General features: G+C 60.0%; 2 non-coding genes across 2 annotated transcripts in view; both read right to left on the bottom strand.

Moving 5' to 3' along the window:
* LOC142767937 (5.8S ribosomal RNA) overlaps positions 1–90 on the bottom strand; it is a 153-nt gene extending 63 nt beyond the window's left edge. Inside the window, exon 1 of the ribosomal RNA XR_012885152.1 lies at positions 1–90. This exon is cut by the window's left edge and continues 63 nt beyond it. This is a non-coding gene — a ribosomal RNA (5.8S ribosomal RNA).
* Positions 91–1809: 1719 nt separating this feature from the next.
* On the bottom strand, positions 1810–3624 carry LOC142768010 (small subunit ribosomal RNA). Its single transcript, XR_012885216.1, has one exon. It is a non-coding gene; the product is annotated as a small subunit ribosomal RNA (ribosomal RNA).
* Positions 3625–10000: the final 6376 nt, after the last annotated feature.

The raw sequence follows: 10000 nt of genomic DNA, 5'->3' as shown, positions 1-10000 counted from the left end.
TGCTCAGTGTGTCCTGCAATTCACACCAAGTCTCGCAGCTGGCTGCGTTCTTCATCGACCCGAGAACCGAGTGATCCACCGCTTAGAGTCGTGAAAAAGTGTTTGTTCAATTCCGTACAGTCAAAACCAAACGTTTCTGGCACTCGGCCAAACAGTGGCCAAGAAGGGCGCTTTTCAGCGCACGCTTGGACTCCAAAACTCTGCCGCGCCTTTTTCGGCTGCCGCAAATCGAGCAAACGGTGTGTTTCGGACGGCGTTTCGCTTCCGCTACTTGCGAGTGCTTTCGTGGTCCACCCCTCTATAAATACTCGGGAGGCGTCGAAGCCGGTTCTCCAAGCCGGACCCGTAGGTATCGTTGTGTGCTCGCTCTCATTGGCCCGCCTAACCAGAAAATGCCTGCGGTACACCCATTTGGATAAGAGTGCACGCAGATGCGGGCCTCGACGGCTACACATTTCCTCGGGCGGCCGCCTCCCGGCCTCCGTGGAGCGCGGGATGCACGGTCCCATCGACAAGCCTCTCCCGTTTTTACCGTGGCGTCGCGGTTCACCACGGCGGGCGGGTCGGTCTCCTCCGCATAAAAAGGGGGACCCCCGCTTTTTGTTCCACGAAATCGCACAAGCTTTTTTCGCATCCACGGTTTGCCACCGCACACCAAAATGCCGATCCGGCTGCCTACTTTAGCCAACAGGTGGAGCCAGGCGCGCCGTACTTGCGCGGCACTTCCCACGTCCACCGAAGTCGGTGCCAAGGACCACTTCCGGCGCCGGAGCCGCGTACGAGCCTACTCGAGGCGGAAGAACGAAGCCAGCAAGGGCCTGGCCGCAAGTGCGTTCAATTGTCGGGACGTCCAAGTCCCTCGTTCTTCCGTGCTTCCTCTTTCGGCAAGTCGTTGCGGCACCTTCCCAAAGCGCGCAGACCCGCTAATCGCGACGAGCGCGACGTGGCCGTGCCGCCTTTCCCTCGGCAGCAAGCAAAACGCCTGGCAACGTCGACGCTCCCCTAACCGCGATCTCGCACCGTGTTTCGTGTGGCGAATTCAAAATCCGGCCGGCGCTGCTGCAACCATTACGGTCGGTACGCATACGCCGCGGAGGGCGGGACGGTCATCGGAGCGTGCGGTTCCTCCATCGAGTACTGCGCACCTCGGCCGTCGCATCGCCGTGCCATGACCGGCCGCGCGTCAACGCGAACCGGTGCCAGCGAGATCCCTCGCCTGCAAGAACCGACCGGCAGCCTCCGTCACCCGAGGACGCGGAGGCGCTTGCCGCGGACGGCGGGACGGTATGCACTGGTGCACAGCGGACCCGTCACATCGCCAGTTCCTTGACCGACCGCCGACGCTTGTGCCGTTCCTCTCGTACTTGGCAGTCGCCGCGCGATTGTCGGGTCTCGTTCTTGCACGCTCGAACGGTCGGGAGGGCACTCGGCTGGCGTTTCGGGAACGCGCAGCCTCGCCTTCTACCGACGTAACCACGACTCGCCGTTCGCGCTCCGCCGCTCCTGTTTACAGTACTAGGCGGTCCCGCAGCGGTCGGGTCGCGCATTTCGAGCGCTTCGAGCCACGGTGCAGTGGCGGGTCGAAAGCCGACCTATGAGTGCGTTGCGCCGTTTGTACCCGCGTCCGCCACCTGGCCGACCGTCCAAGGTCGCGGTGTTGGCGTCCGCTGGGCGCAACAATTTGTCACGGGGTGCCGCTCCACATTCAGGCAGCCCCGTGGGGAAAAGCCGACCCCGCGTCCAAACGGGGTCAGCGGCAGAAAGTGTCGGGCGCAGACGCAGCTGAGGCGCTCACCCTTCACAATCCGTTAATGATCCTTCCGCAGGTTCACCTACGGAAACCTTGTTACGACTTTTACTTCCTCTAAATGATCAAGTTTGGTCATCTTTCCAACAGACCGGCGCAACCGAAAGGCCGCGCCGGACATCGGTCCGAAGACCTCACTAAATCATTCAATCGGTAGTAGCGACGGGCGGTGTGTACAAAGGGCAGGGACGTAATCAACGCGAGCTTATGACTCGCGCTTACTGGGAATTCCTCGTTCAAGGGGAACAATTGCAAGCCCCTATCCCAATCACGAAAGAAGTTCCACGGGTTACCCAGTCTTTTCAGACAGGGATAAAGACACGCTGCTTCCTTCAGTGTAGCGCGCGTGCGGCCCCGGACATCTAAGGGCATCACAGACCTGTTATTGCTCTGTTTCGTGCGGCTAGGAGCCGCTTGTCCCTCTAAGAATGTTGTAAGGTGCTGGGAACCCCGCACCTATTTAATAGGCTAGAGTCTCGTTCGTTATCGGAATTAACCAGACAAATCGCTCCACCAACTAAGAACGGCCATGCACCACCATCCACCGAATCAAGAAAGAGCTCTCAATCTGTCAATCCTCCCAGTGTCCGGGCCGGGTAAGTTTTCCCGTGTTGAGTCAAATTAAGCCGCAGGCTCCACTCCTGGTGGTGCCCTTCCGTCAATTCCTTTAAGTTTCAGCTTTGCAACCGTACTTCCCCCGAAACCCAAATACTTTGGTTTCCCGGAAGCTGCCCGCCGAGTCATTTGAGTAACTCAGGCGGATCGCTGGTTGGCATCGTTTATGGTCAGAACTAGGGCGGTATCTGATCGCCTTCGAACCTATGACTTTTGTTCTTGATCAATGAAAACATTCTTGGCAAATGCTTTCGCAGTAGTTCGTCTTGCGACGGTCCAAGAATTTCACCTCTAGCGCCGCAATACGAATGCCCCCGTCCGTCCCTCTTAATCATTACCTCGTATTCCAAAAACCAACAGAACAGAAACGAGGTCTTGTTCTATTATTCCATGCAAGTTTATTCAGGCGACTCGCCTGCGTTGAGCACTCTAATTTTTTCAAAGTAAAAGCACCGGCCATCTCGAGGCACACAATGAAGTGCACCAAGAAAGAACCGGCATGATGTTCAGTCCGAGCCGTCGCATCGGGTAGATGCACTACTCGTCTGGAACTGAGATCCAACTACGAGCTTTTTAACCGCAGCAGCTTTAGTATACGCTATTGGAGCTGGAATTACCGCGGCTGCTGGCACCAGACTTGCCCTCCAATTGATCCTCGTTAAAGGATTTAGAGTGTACTCATTTCAATTACGGGGCCTCAAAAGAGTCCCGTATTGTTATTTTTCGTCACTACCTCCCCGTGCCGGGAGTGGGTAATTTGCGCGCCTGCTGCCTTCCTTGGATGTGGTAGCCGTTTCTCAGGCTCCCTCTCCGGAATCGAACCCTGATTCTCCGTTACCCGTAACAACCATGGTAAGCAAGTAACCTACAATCGAAAGTTGATAAGGCAGACACTTGAAAGAAACGTCGCCGGCTCGTGGCCATGCGATCAGCACAAAGTTATCCAGAGTCACCACACAATACGGGCCGAAACCCGATCGATCTTGGTCTAATAAAAGCACCCGTTACCCAAAGGGCTCCAGGCTCACTGCATGTATTAGCTCTAGAATTGCCACAGTTATCCAAGTAGGAAGAAACGATCTAAGGAACCATAACTGATTTAATGAGCCATTCGCGGTTTCGCCTTATTTCGGCATGTACTTAGACATGCATGGCTTAATCTTTGAGACAAGCATATGATTACTGGCAGGATCAACCAGGTAATCGTTCGACTGCGCGTCCGTCCTCGCCTTCGGCGGGCCGGACGCAGTCTGTGTGCGGCGGAGGCCACCTTCAGGCGCCCCAACACGCTTATTTTGCACTCCGAGATGACGGCGTTCGAGCTCGCTACGGCACAACCTTCCCGAAAGACGAGTGGGAGCCGTGCGGCAAGAAGCACGTTCATGCTCGCTCTTTTTCGTTGCATCGACTCGGTCGCGCCGTGCGGGTTGCCCAAGCCCGCTGCACTGTCGGTGGACCGGCCGGAACTAGCAACGGAGCCGAGACTGCAAAGCCGCCAGACGACGGGTCACGCCCGCGTCTTCGGCGCTTTCGCATCTGAATCGCCCGAGGACGACACGGAACACACCTCGATATCGTGGTAAAACGGCACCGTCCGACAACCAGCCCCTAACGCATCAAGCGGATGAGGCTGCAGACGACTGCCGTGGATTCCCCTGGAGCAGACCCGAGGACACGCTTGACGAGGCCGAAGCCCGCCGCATATCAGACACCCCGTCGCTTTCGCGTACGCCGCTCACGAGAACCCCCACATAATAGCAGCGATAAGTACCCAGACCTCCTTGGGCACTAATACGAGCGTACTCGAGAAAATTTCACCGCGGGTGTGCCCCGAAACGTGTGGCACGTTGAGCGTGCCACAAGTCTACGTCGCTCTCAAACCCGCCGAGGTCGTAGAATTTGCGACCCTACTCACGAAATTCCCACCGAGGATACGGCCGCAAACGTACCGCACCTTGGGTAGGCCACGAGTTTGTGCAACACTACGCTGACGGCACAGCACCGAGGTCGTACGCGCACGCACGGGAAAATTCCGCCGCGGTTTCTGCCGAAAACGTGAGGCACCACGACTCTCCGCAAGTTCGCGTCGACTGCGAAAGACCGAAGTCGTGAACGACGTGTCCGCTACTCGCTGCCGACACGCTGGACACCAAACGTACAACGACTCGACGGCGTCGTAGAGGCCCACGACGCGGTTTTCCTTAACGACGTCTCGGCGTGGCACCGACAGGTTAGAACGGCCGACCAACGTTCCCTGTCCGCCGTTCGGCTCAGTCGAAGGGCTCGGCGACTTCGGCAGCGCTGCGAAGCCGCACGGTGACGCACGCCATGTCCCCATTTTTTTTTGTCTTTCTGCGTCTGCCGGGGTGCCCCTATAATAGCAGCGATATGCACCCAGACCGCCGTGGGTCGCTCGCCCCGGCTGACGTGGTTTTTCGTACTCCTGCGGCGGTCGCCGTCAAGCACGTCCAAATACGCTACTTTCGTGGGCGCATTCACGCTCTTTCGCTTCGCCGGAGTGCCAGCACTCACTCTGCCAAAAACGGCGAACATCCGAGCGGCGGTTCCCACTTTTGCGTCGGCGTCGCAAACCCCGCCCCGGCAGACGAGGTTTGCCGTACTCGTGCGACGGTGGCCGGCGGGCACGTCGAAAGACGCCGATATCGTGCGCGAATTGGCGCACCTTGGCTTCACCGGAGTGCCGCCACTGACTCCTCCAAAAACGGCGAAGATCCGAGCGGCGCTTCCCACTTTCGCATCGGCGTCCCGAACTCCGCCCCGGCTGACGCGGTTTACCGTACTCGTGCGACGGTCGCCGGCGAGCACGTGGAAAGACGCCGATATCGTGCCCGAATCGGCTCCGTTCGGCTTCGCCGGAGTGCCAGCACTGGCTCGGCGAAAGACGACGAACATCCGAGCGACGGTTCTCACTATTGCGTACGCGTCGCAAACCCCGCCCCGGCAGACGCACTTTGCCGTACTCGTGCGACGGTCGCCGGCGAGCACGTAGAAAGACGCCGATATCGTGCCGGAATCGGCCCCGTTTGGCTTCGCCGGAGTGCCAGCACTCACTCGGCCACAAACGGCGAACATCCGAGCGGCGGTTCCCACTTAGCCGTCGGCGTCCCGAACTCCGCCCCGGCAGACGCGGTTGCCGAGCTCGTGCGACTAGCGACCGCGAAGCCGTCTCGCGACGCCGCTTTCGTGCGCGGCTCCCACTGCGACCTGGGTCACCCGAGGTCGACGAGCAAAAAAGAATGTCGAAAAAAATTTTTTTTTTTTTGCGTCTGCCGGGGTGCCCCTATAATAGCAGCGATAAGCACCCAGACCGCCATGGGTCGCTCGCCCCGGCTGACGTGGTTTTTCGTTTTCCTGCGGTGGTCGTCGTCAAGCACGTCCAAACACGCCACTTTCGTGGGCGCATTCGCGCTCTTTCGCTTCGCCGGAGTGCCAGCACTCACTCTGCCAAAAACGGCGAACATCCTAGTGGCGGTTCCCACTTTTGCGTCGGCGTCGCCAACGCCGCCCCGGCATACGCGGTTTGCCGTACTCGTGCGGCGGTGGCCGGCGGGCACGTCGAAAGACACCGATATCGTGCGCGAGTCGATGCTTCTTGGTCTCGCAGGAGGGCCGCCACTCACTCCTGCAAAAACGGCGAAGATCCGAGCGGCGCTTCCCACTTTTTCGTCGGCGTCGCAAACCTCGCCCCGGCAGACGCGCTTTGCCGTACTCGTGCGACGGTCGCCGGCGAGCACGTCGAAATACGCCGATATCGTGCCCGAATCGGCCCCGTTTCGCTTCGCCGGAGTGCCAGCACTCGCTCGGCCAAAGACGACGAACATCCGAGCGACGGTTCCCACTATTGCGTACGCGTCGCAAACCCCGCCCCGGCAGACGCGGTTTGCCGTACTCGTGCGGCGGTGGCCGGCTGGCACGTCGAAAGACGCCGATATCGTGCACGAATTGGCGCTCCTTGGCTTCACCGGAGTGCCAGCACTCACTCGGCCAAAAACGGCGAACATCCGAGCAGCGGTACCCACTTAGCCGTCGGCATCCCGAACTCCGCGCCGGCTGACGCGGTTGCCGAGCTCGTGCGACTAGCGACCGCGAACGCGTCTCGCGACGCCGCTTTCGTGCGCGGCTCCCATTGCGACCTGGGTTACCCGAGCTCGACCAGCAAAAAAGAAGGTCGAAAAAAAAATTTTTTTTTTCTGCGTCTGCCGGGGTGCCCCTATAATAGCAGCGATAAGCACCCAGACCGCCGTGGGTCGCTCGCTCCGGCTGACGTGGTTTTTCGTACTCCTGCAGCGGTCGCCGTCAAGCACGTCCAAATACGCCACTTTCGTGGGCGCATTCGCGCTCTTTCGCGTCGCCGGAGTGCCAGCACTCACTCTGCCAAAAACGGCCAACATCCGAGCGGCGGTTCCCACTTTTGCGTCGGCGTCGTAAACCCCGCCCCGGCAGACGCGGTTTGCCCTACTCGTGCGACGGTCGCCGGCGAGCGCGTCGAAAGACGCCGATATCGTGCGCTAATTGGCGCTCCTTGGCTTCTCCGGAGTGCCGCCACTCACTCCTCCAAAAACGGCGAAGATCCGAGCGGCGTTCTCCACTTTCGCATCGGCGTCCCGAACTCCGCCCGGGCTGACGCGGTTTACCGTACTCGTGCGACGGTCGCCGGCGGGCACGTCGAAAGACGCCGATATCGTGCCGTAATCGGCCCCGTTTGGCTTCGCCCGAGTGCCAGCACTCACTCGGCCAAAAACGGCGAACATCCGAGCAGCGTTTCCCACTTTCGCATCGGCGTCCCGAAGCCCGCCCCGGCAGACGCGGTTTGCCCTACTCGAGCGACGGTCGCCGGCGATCACGTCGAAAGGCGCCGAATTCGTGCACGAATCGATGCTTCTTGGTCTCGCAGGAGGGCCGCCACTCACTCCTGCAAAAACGGCGAAGATCCGAGTTGCGCTTCCCACTTTTTCGTCGGCGTCCCGAACTACGCCCCGGCTGACGCGGTTTACCGTACTCGTGCGACGGTCGCCGGCGGGCACTTCAAAATACGCCGATTTCGTGGGCGCATTCACGCTGTTTCGCTTCCCCGGAGTGCCAACACTCACTCTGCCGAAAGCGGCGATCATCCGAGCGGCGGTTCCCACTTTTGCGTCGGCTTCGCAAACGGCGCCCCGGCAGACGCGCTCGTGCGACGTACTCGTGCGACGGTCGCCGGCGAGCACGTCGAAAGACGCCGATATCGTGCTCGAATCGACCCCGTTTCGCTTCGCCGGAGTGCTGCCAGTCACGGCGCAGAAAACGGCGAACAAGTGTTTTTTTTTTCCTAGAATTTGTGTTATAGAAGGCACATTTGATATCGGACGATAATTTTCAACTTTATCACGCGCACCGATTTTCGTGTAGAGGTTTGCAAGTTTATGGGAATTTCTCCACTTGGAATAATGCGATTTAGTAGTACTACGAGAACTTCATGGATGTACTCAAGGGTACGGGGCAAGTCAGTTACGTCAACACCTGCAGATTTTTTACACTTCAAACTGAAAATTGTTGGTTGTGAGTCCTCGTGTGATATTAAAGGCCGATTCGCTAACACATAGAACAAAGAAAGAAAGGAAGAAAAAACGCCCGCGCTCGCTCAAGAAACCTGGGTTCGCAACAAGTGGCAACAACAAGCAACCGAGCGAGTGCGCCAAAACCCGTGGCGGCCGAACAAACGCGAAGTCCCAACCGCGTCAGCCGGGGCGGCACGGGACAGGAAAAATCACTTCAGCCGGGGCGGCGGGGCACCGAATAAACCTCGTCACCTCGTCGCAGGATAAAAGAGGAAACAAAAAGTCTAAACAGCGTCTGCTGGAGCGAATGCGTAATAAAACAACAACAACAACAAAAAAAACACCCGCGCTCAAGAAGTCTGCAATCACCACAAAAGGCGACTGTGACCGAGCAGCGTCAGCCGGGGCCGTGCGGAAACGGAAAAACCGCGACTACCGGGGCGTCGAGGCACCGAAAAATCCACTTCAGCCGCGGCGAAAAAAAAAAAAAAAGAAAGACGGAGGGGGGGGGGGACCACGTCTGCCGGGGCGAAGGAAAAAAAACGCGTCTGCCGGGGCGAGCCCGGGTGCGGCACCACCGGGAAAACTGTGGCAAACAGACATGGCGATCGAGTGAGTGGGCCGCCAGCCAGGCTCAGCCAAAAAGTGCAAAGTCCGAACTGCGTCAGCCGGGGCGGCAAAAACCGCGTCAGCCGGGGCGGCGCAAAAAACCGCGTCTGCCGGGGCGGCACGAAACCGCGTCAGCCGGGGCGGCGCGAAAACTGCGTCAGCCGGGGCGAAAGAAAAAAAAAACGCGTCTGCCGGGGCAAGCCCGGGTGCGGCACCACCGGGAAAACTGTGGCAAACAGACATGGCGATCGAGTGAGTGGGCCGCCAGCCAGGCACAGCCGAAAACTGCAAAGTCCGAACCGTGTCAGCCGGGGCGACGCAAAAACCGCGTCAGCCGGGGCGGCGCGAAAACCGCGTCAGCCGGGGCGGCACGAAACCGCGTCAGCCGGGGCGGCGCGAAAACTGCGTCAGCCGGGGCGGCGCGAAAACCTCGTCAGCCGGGGCGAGCGAAAAGGGGGGGGGGGGAACCACGTCTGCCGGGGCGAAAGAAAAAAAAAACGCGTCTGCCGGGGCGAGCCCGGGTGCGGCACCACCGGGAAGACTGTGGCAAACAGACATGGCGATCGAGTGAGTGGGCCGCCAGCCAGGCTCAGCCCAAAAAGTGCTAAGTCCGAACTGCGTCAGCCGGGGCGGCAAAAACCGCGTCAGCCGGGGCGGCGCGAAAACCGCGTCTGCCGGGGCGGCGCGAAAACTGCGTCAGCCGGGGCGAGCCCGGGTGCGGCACCACCGGGAAAACTGTGGCTAACAGACATGGCGATCGAGTGAGTGGGCCACCAGCCAGGCTCAGCCAAAAAGTGCTAAGTCCGAACTGCGTCAGCCGGGGCGGCAAGAACCGCGTCAGCCGGGGCGGCGCAAAAAACCGCGTCTGCCGGGGCGGCACGAAACCGCGTCAGCCGGGGCGGCGCGAAAACTGCGTCAGCCGGGGCGAAAGAAAAAAAAACGCGTCTGCCGGGGCGAGCCCGAGTGCGGCACCACCGGGAAAACTGTGGCAAACAGACATGGCGATCGAGTGAGTGGGCCGCCAGCCAGTCACAGCCGAAAAGTGCCAAGTCCGAACTGCGTCAGCCGGGGCGGCAAAAACCGCGTCAGCCGGGGCGGCGCAAAAACCGCGTCTGCCGGGGCGGCACGAAACCGCGTCAGCCGGGGCGGCGCGAAAACTGCGTCAGCCGGGGCGAGCCCGGGTGCGGCACCACCGGGAAAACTGTGGCAAACAGACATGGCGATCGAGTGAGTGGGCCGCCAGCCAGGCTCAGCCAAAAAGTGCTAAGTCCGAACTGCGTCAGCCGGGGCGGCAAAAAACCGCGTCAGCCGGGGCGGCGCAAAAAACCGCGTCTGCCGGGGCGGCGCGAAAACCGCGTCAGCCGGGGCGGCGCGAAAACTGCGTCAGCCGGGGCGAAAGAAAAAAAAAACG

Source organism: Rhipicephalus microplus, chromosome 7, assembly GCF_043290135.1.
Source record: "Rhipicephalus microplus isolate Deutch F79 chromosome 7, USDA_Rmic, whole genome shotgun sequence".
NCBI classification, from domain to species: domain Eukaryota; kingdom Metazoa; phylum Arthropoda; class Arachnida; order Ixodida; family Ixodidae; genus Rhipicephalus; species Rhipicephalus microplus.
This window is presented reverse-complemented; position numbering and strand designations above follow the sequence as displayed.